The following is an 8,367-nucleotide window of genomic DNA, read 5'->3' as shown; positions in this document are numbered from 1 at the left end:
CCACTCCCCGGCCAGGCACAGTCTTGGAGAGGAAAGCTGTGTTGCCAGATGGAGCAGAGCAAACCTTAACTTCAAATTCTTAGGTACATCTATCCTGACCAGCCTGGGCTCCCTGATCAAGGGTGGTCATGTGTGATCCCAAATGTGCTTCAAGACCTGGCCAACAGGTCCTGGTAGAAGCTGGGAGAGGATATTGAGACCGTATCTCATCTCAAGAGCCAGGGAATAAAATGAAATAGGGAAGAGTATATTAACTTGAAAAATACAAATGTTCACACTCTAGCAAGGGACCCCAACAGACAGTGAACTTGCTACTCGGATGTCTCGAGAAATATGGCCAAAGCAGTGGCCCACAGTGAGTTAGACTTTTGCTGTGGGAACAGTGGAGAAAGGGTGAAAAGCTCCGGGGCAATGGGGTGCTGAATGGGGCTTGTGCTGGGCCCAAAGGCCCCGCGGATAGCTGATGATGCTTCACTGCTCCTGCCCTTCCATCCTCAGTACGAAAGCTGCCTCCTCCTGAAACAAACAACCACGGTGAAGCCTCCCTGGCTTGATCTCAATATTCATCTCCTGACACACGTTTAACTCGCCCCTTTTCGGCCACACCGCCGCCTTTGCCACACTCAGGGTCACCCTCTGCCTGGTGTTTGGCCTCAGCATCCTAAGTGGCCTCCCTGTCACCAGTCTTGCCCATGTTTAATTCATCTCCTGCACTGCAGCCTGACGGATCTTTCGGAAGAATTCTGCGGGCATAATATTTATGGGATGTTAAACTGATGTGTTTTCCTTCCATTGAATGTATGGCACTCAGAGCTGGAGGGGAGCTGAAAAATTCTAGAAAAGGGATGTCTGCTAAGGTCTGCCGACAAGGCAAAAGGGAGGGATGCCTTACATGCACGCAGGGATGTGTTCCTATAAGCCCGTCGGGGTTTTTACTTCCTTCTATGTTCCAGAATCATCCCACTGCACAGCGGCAGCCCAGCCGCAAGCTCAGAGCGCAGTTTCCTGAGGACACGATCGCAGCAGTGCTGGTGCCAACAAGGGAGACTTCCCAGTCATGGAACGAGGGGAGAACGCCCAGCCGGAGCTCAGCGTGGGGATTCTCGTTAAGCCTGAGTTCGGCCCCACCCCCATCAGAAATGTCTAGACTGCTCTGGAGGGAACTACAGGATCGGGGGTGGGGGGTCCTTCCCATAGTTTTGTGAGCAGCAGAACTCTTCCTGGAAAGGACTGGCCCCTGGTTGCACCTGTGGCAGGTGGGGGGAGAAGAGGTGGGGGTAGGACTGGAAGAGCCCAAGGTAAAGGTGAGAAGGTCCGTAAGGTGAAGACCTGGAGGAGGCTGAGCCCCCTCACACCTGGGCGGCTGGAGACCCAGAGTGCAGATCAGAGAGGCCTGTGTCAGTGACCGGCAGCCTGGCCCCTGGAGTTGTGGTGGGCAGTTAGACGTGAGTAGAGCAAGGATGATGGGCCAGGTACAGAGGTCATCAGGGCGGAAAGGCCTGGGTGCCTAGCAAGGGGCAAAGCTGGGAAAACAAGGACCTCGCCCCCATATCACTGGTCATGCGGTTCGGACCCTCCCCTGACCTTTCCTCCCTGGCTTGATGCTAGTCCCGGGGGTTAGACCTCCCTAGGGGACCCACCGGGGGCGGAGAACAGCCCTTCAGCATGAAGCCCAGGACAACGAGGCTCTGACCGCATCAAATCCACCCAGGCCTCAGTGTGTTTCAGCTCCGGGCCCAGGAAAGCAGCAAAACCAGACAAGCAACACCATGGCTGCCTCAGGACCAGCTGCCGTGACTACTGACCCTGCCCTGGTCATAACCAGAACGGTGAGCCGAGGTCTGCGCCCCGCCCCCGCCCCCCTCAGGGTCGTGTCTTGAGATTCAGAAACATGAACTCTAAGGACCAGAAGAGTTAGGCAAAAGTGTGCAAAATGTATTACAAGCAGATTCAGACTCCCCTCCCAAGGAGGGGGGTGAGTAATGGGGTGCCCCGTGAAGCCCTGTTGTCCAGGGGTACACATTTGCTACAAACCTGCTTCTATATCTATCCAGGTCGTCACCTGATTGATTCCCTCAATTGTTCTTGCCCAGCAGCGGGCCTGAACTTTCCTGTTTCTGTGTGTCCTTTCTCTGTTCCTGTGCTGAACTTTCTGTTTCTATGAGTTCGTACACCTTGTTGCCGCGGGCCCTCCCTTGTTTTCCCATGCCTCCCGCTTTGAGTCCAGAAACACTTTCTTATTTCTGCTTGCTTGGTCCTGTGATTAGGCTGCTCAAACTGCCACGTCTGCCCTGCCTGTGTTCCAGCTGCTTTTGTTTTCCATGGGACCCCTGCCCTGTCTCCTGTGTTCACAGTTACCCCTCCCACTGGTGCCAACCAATCAGTGGGGACCACGACACTGGAGAGACACACCTGGAAGGCTGCTGAGTCTTCTATTGAGATCTTCCCCTGGGGAGGAAGGACCCAGGGTGCGGAGCCTTTTTCTGCCCTTGGTCTTCCCTGTTCCCCTCACCTTCCTCTCTCCTGGTTTCCTGTGCCCATTACCCCGACCACTCGCTCTACCTCTGTGACTTTCTAAATAAACTTGCTCTTGTAGTTTGAGTCTGGGCTCTGCATTCTCTCCCAGCCAGAACTCCAGTACCAAGGTGGCTGACCCAGGTCCCCGCTGACCCCACTGTGTGGACCCCACCAGAACCCCCTGGTCTAACACCTGGTGCCGTTCTGGCCCAACAGAGTGAGCGACAGGCAGGACTCAGAACCCAAGGACTCTCCCAAGCCATGCGGAGAAGAGCTGTGCTTCTCCCTGTACCCACACCCCCTGTGGGGAGAAGGGTAAGGGAGATGCCCTAAGTGGAGAAGCTGCTGGAAGGGCACTTTCAACGTGGGCAAGTTGGGCAAATATTTCCAGCCTCCTGCCCTCCCTCTCGGTCCCTCAGCCGGAAGCCAGAAGACAAGGAGAGGTCAGATCTCCAAGGCCCTCTTCCTTCCCTCCCTCCTTCTCTCTGATCACCCCTCCCACTCTTCCCCCTACCTCTCTCCCTCTTTCTCCTTCCCCATTCTCATGCTTCCTTGTCCTTCCCTTCTTTCCTTTTTGCCTTTCACACTGTATGACCCGTCTCTGATACACGACTGGTGATGTCCCTTTCCTGCCCAAATCCTCTGGTGCTCCCAGTGGTAACCTTTGTCAGAACACACTTTTGCTAACAGAGAGCTGGGACAGTGCATGCTGGCATTGTGAGAAGGATGCTGGGAAGGACTGTGGTGAGTGTCGCCACAGAGACAGTGGAGCAGGGGCATTGCATGGGCAGACTCCAAGAAGGAAGAGCCCAGCAGGCTGCTGCCAGCAGTTTTTTGTTTTTGTTTATATATATATATATATCCTCGCAGGGGATGTCTGACCACCAGGATCGGGCCTAAACTGGCAGTCAGACACCCCTCTCACAATCTGGGACCATTGGCTCCTAACCACTCACCTGCCTGTCTGCCTGAGTGCCCCTAATCACTCTGCCTGCCAGCCTGATCTCCTTCAACTGCCCTCCCCTGCCAGCCTGATCACCCTCAACTGCCCTCTCCTCATGGCCTGACCTCCCGTAACTGCCTCTGCCTTGGTCCCACCACCATGGCTTTGTCCAGAAGGATGTCTGGAAGGTCTCCCAGTCTAATTAGCATATTATCCTTTTATTCGTATAGATATTGATTTCAGAGAGGAAAGGCCAGGGAGAGAAAGAGAGATGGAAACATCAATGATGGAGAGATCATTGATTGGCTACCTCCTGCACAGCCCCTACTGGGGATCGAGCCCACAACCTGGGCATGAGCCCTTGACTGGAATCAAACCCGGGACCCTTCAGTCCACAGGCTGATGCTCTATCCACTGAGCCAAACCAGCTAGGCTGCTGCCAGCAGTTTTGACTGTTTGCTCCTATATTTGTGTCACCCGATTGGTCTGCTATGGGGACAGATTTTAATAACTGTGTTGAACAGACTCTGGGGTGTTCTCCCATGACCTCCACCTTCTGGTGTATAATCTGTTCCCCTTGAGTACGGGTGGGACCCATGCCAACAACTGAAGCTCAGGGTTGGCCAGAAAGGAAAGACTAGAAAAAGAATTGATTATTTGTATCAGGGAAAAGCAATCTTCTCAGGCAAAGCCCCTTCCAGGACACGATCAGCAAGTATTATGCTTACTTAGACGGCGAGCAGTATTTGGGATGCTTGTGCCCCCCGGGAGGCCCTGGGCAGCACTAGCTGTCCTTGCTCTGTCCTGCTGTCTGGAGTCACACTCCCTGTCCCCTGGGGTTAGATGTGGGCTGAGAAGGGGCCTCAGCGGTGGGGGGAGAGGGGGGCGGAGGAAGGGGGGGTGAAGGCCTGTGAGTCCTTGTTTTGTTTTGTCTGAACAGAATCCCCAGACTAGTAAGCATAAGCATAATCAAAGGTAAAGCCCGCATTTGAAAGTCACATAGTAAAGGTTTCTAGATTTAAATCATTTGCAATATCCAGCAGAATGGATAAATAAGATGGTCTGAGACCAAAATAATATTCTGGGCAAAGTGGAATAAATGTGAAAATGAAAGAAAAAGATTCTCTGAAGAGGAGATTCCCCCCAAGATTTCTCATAATCTCTCTCCTTTCCCCCAAGATTGCACGGGGCGAGCTGGGGTCTGCCTGCTATTGTCCATGCTATCAGCCAGCCTTTGTTGTCCAGGTAATGATGGGTGGAGAGAGCACGTAGGGAAAAGCCAGCAAGGAGCCCTGGGGTGAGCAGGAGTGGGAGACCTTCCACTCTTATCAGCCCACGGGCCTGATCACATCCCTTTTGTGTGAAAATCAAATTTATTTGATAACTTACTTTTTTAAAAGGGCACTTGAGAAAGCAAGCCCTTCCACCCTAAGGGAGCTGATATTGAATCAGGGAAGGAGGTTACCCGTGCGTGTTGCTCTCTGCTCTCTGTTTTGGGGAGGGAGCCTTGTGCAGCGGGGGAGCCTGCGCCTTCTAAAGAGGGAAGAAACTCTAAAGCCATTTCTCTCCTGACAACTTGGTATCTCTCATCTTAGATGATCTGAGAAGCCATATCTGATGTTTCAAAAAATGGTTTGCTCGGTAACATTTATGTAAGAACTAGAGACCCGGTGCACGAAATTCGTGCACGGGGGTGGGGAGAGTCCCCCTCAGCCCAGTCTGCACCCTCTCCAATCCAGGACCCCTCCGGGGATGTCGACTGCCCAGGGATCGGGCCTAAGCCAGCAGTCAGACATCCCTCTCACAATCCCTCTCACAATCCTCTCACAATCCTAATCGCTCACCTGGCTGCCTGCCTGGTTGCCCCCAACTGCCCCCTTGCTGGCCTGGTCACCCCTCATGCCCGCCCCCTCCTGCCTGGTTGCCCCACGCAGCCTGCTGTTCAGTCGTTTGGTCATCCCTCACTAACCCCCCTGCCATCCTGGTTGTAGGCAGCCATCTTGTGAGGGCGTGGGGGTTAGTTTGCATATTACCTCTTTATTATATAGGATTAGTTCTATTTTAAATTACATATAAGTATCTTCTTGTCAAATTTAATAGGCACTTTAATTAGACAAATGGAATCGGTGTATGAAATCATGTTTTTAAATAGGCTTCTGGGTTTTTGCTGCTTCTCTGAACACTCAAGGTATACTTTTCATGGTGAAATATAACATCCATACAGACACATGCTGTTTCACAGATAACATGAGAGTGAACAGAAGACAGACCACTGCCCGGATCAAGAAATAGAACCTATCAGCCCCTCAGAAGCCCCCCAGGGCTCGCTCCCTCCACCACCCTTCCCTCCCAGTCTCCCTGGGCCGGGTTAGAACAGCCTCCCCAAGATGGGCCCTTGGGCCTGTGGGTACTGAGCTGCAGGCCATGGAGACCCTGCAGGCTCAGGGAACTCCTACCTCTCTTAGATAACTAACATTAGGGGCTGCTCAGGAATAACGTTTTCTGACCGGTCTACAGGGCCGGGCTAACGTCCAGTTACCGAGCATCTGCTCTCATCATCCTGTGAATGACCTTCCGCCCCTCTGAAGCCGCAGGTGCCTTGTGCATCCTTAGCTCAGAATGACGTGCCTGCCTCACCTTTCCTTCCCATCTGTGAGCCGCTCCTGCATGTGAACTCCGTGCACAGGCATGTTCTCACACGGTCATTTCCTCTTGATGATCTGCCCCATGTAGCTTTAATTATCCCACCAGCCCAGAGAGCTGGGTTGTCGCTTCCTCCTCCCCACCATCGCTTTCCTTTGTGTTTACCTCCTGCCTATGGATTCCTGAACAAAGACACCTTCTCCCCATTTCTCATTCTCTCTCTCCTTATCCTCTAACTATAAGTGGAGCTCACATCTGTTCACCTTTTCTTTCACTCAACGTACCCTCCTCTCCTGGTTGATGTCATTCACTCTCATGGCTTCAAAGACCACCTGCATGTCCCCAACCCCCACCTCTGCTGTAACCTCCCTCCTGCACTCCAGACACCCCCTCCACCACCGCCTGTCAGACATCTACATGCGGGCAGCGCAGCGAGTGGCCTGCATAGAAACACCAGCACTCTCTTCATCTCTCGCTCCACCTCCAGTCAAATTGCCACAAATCTGGGGTTTCTGTCTTCCCAACTGCCTCTCCAGCCACCCACTCCTCTCCTTGATTGCCACTCTAGTCTCTGCCATTTCCTCCATGATACGGGTGATACCGTGATTTATAATAAGAAATAAATATTTGGTCTTCATTCCTGTTTCAGGCACAGAGACCTTAAACCAGCCGTGGGCAAACTACGGCCCATGGGCCGGATCCGGCCCGTTTGAAATGAATAAAACTAAAAAATAAAAAAGACCGTACCCTTTTATGTAATGATGTTTACTTTGAATTTATATTAGTTCACACAAACACTCCACCCATGCTTTTGTTCCGGCCCTCTGGTCTAGTTTAAGAACCCATTGTGGCCCTGGAGTCAAAAAGTTTGCCCACCCCTGCCTTAAACCCTTGGGCTTTTCTATGTGATGAGAAGCCTGAGGTGACTTTTGTTATTCATAAGGACCCCCCCTTTTGAAGCTCACCTGAGTGATGCTAATGGGGTGATGGGGTGGAGCTGGTCACCAGCTGGACATTTGAGGAGGGACCGTCCAGCCGCACCCCCCAGCCCCTGGGGAGGCAGGAGGTGGAGGGGCTGCGGGGAAGCTGTGTAAAGACTCTTGAGCAGTGTGACTTGGGGAGCCTCTGGGCTGTGACTGTATCGACACATCTGGAGGGTGGTGTACCCACTTCCTGGGGGACAGACACTCCTGTGCTTGGGACCCTTCCAGACATCACGCTGTGCGCCTCTCCCTCGGGCTTCATCCGTGCCCTTTATAATAAACTGGAAGCTGGAAGTGAATGCTTCCTGTGCTGTTAGCCATTCTAGCAAATCATGGGACCCAAGGAGAAGGTGAGGACTCTGATCTTAACCAGTCATTAGGAAGGACAGGCAACAACCTGGACTTGTGATTGGTGTGTGAGGTGGGGGTATACCTTGGGGTCTGATGCTCTCCCCAGGCAGACACTGTCAGGACTGAGTTAAATTCGTGGACACCTGCTCTGTCCCTGAGGACAGGATAACCGTTTGGTTGTGTTGGACAACACTTTGGAATACACAAACCTTCAGGAAAGTGCTAATTACCGTGCTTATCATTACCAGCAATTACTGTATTTACTCTCGAGGTCTTCTAATAAGTGTTGACTATTTATCTCCACATAAGACATAAGCTCCATGGGGCGAGACCATGCTGGTTTAGTGACATAGTCTCAGCACCAAGCACACTGCCTGGTGAGGAGGAAGGGGGGGTTGAAGACAGGAGGAGCACTAAGTGATGTGTGATTGAGTTTCTTAGGAAAAAGAAGAAAACCCAAAGTTCCCTCCAGATGTGACCCAGAAGAATCTAGATGAGAATGGGGGAGTAAGTGTGGAAATTGCGTGAAGAGCTTTGAGCCAGGGCCTGGGCACTAGATTTAGGCCACATTTATCTAAATCTTTGAGGGACAGAGTAGGGAGCTTTGCTAGGCAGCTCACGTGGGTGAAGTTAGAATTCGTGTTTCCTCCCTGCCCAGCTCCGCCACCCTCTGGGTTAACTTTTCCATTTCTCCTGGGGATATCTTCCACCCAGTTACGATTAGAGCACTGGCCACTCTCATCAAAGTTGCCTGCACGCCACCAGCCTGTAGGCGCTCTGCAAACAGTCCCACCTCCTTTGCTCGCGCACCAACTGTTCCTGAGCCTGGCACAGAGTAGGTGCTCATAAAATTGAAGAAAATGGAGGTCCAGATTAAAGTGCTCATCCAAGTTGTAGTGGCTGCAGGGATGTGAACTTTTATTTTAAAAA

At 52.3% G+C, this 8,367-nt stretch overlaps 1 pseudogene; it reads right to left on the bottom strand.

The window, feature by feature from the left end:
* LOC102774267 overlaps positions 1 to 6,441 on the bottom strand; it is an 11,643-nt pseudogene extending 5,202 nt beyond the window's left edge.
* Positions 6,442 to 8,367: the final 1,926 nt, after the last annotated feature.

This window comes from Myotis davidii, unplaced genomic scaffold (assembly GCF_000327345.1).
Source record: "Myotis davidii unplaced genomic scaffold, ASM32734v1 scaffold614, whole genome shotgun sequence".
In the NCBI taxonomy this organism is placed as follows: Eukaryota; Metazoa; Chordata; class Mammalia; order Chiroptera; family Vespertilionidae; genus Myotis; species Myotis davidii.
This window is presented reverse-complemented; position numbering and strand designations above follow the sequence as displayed.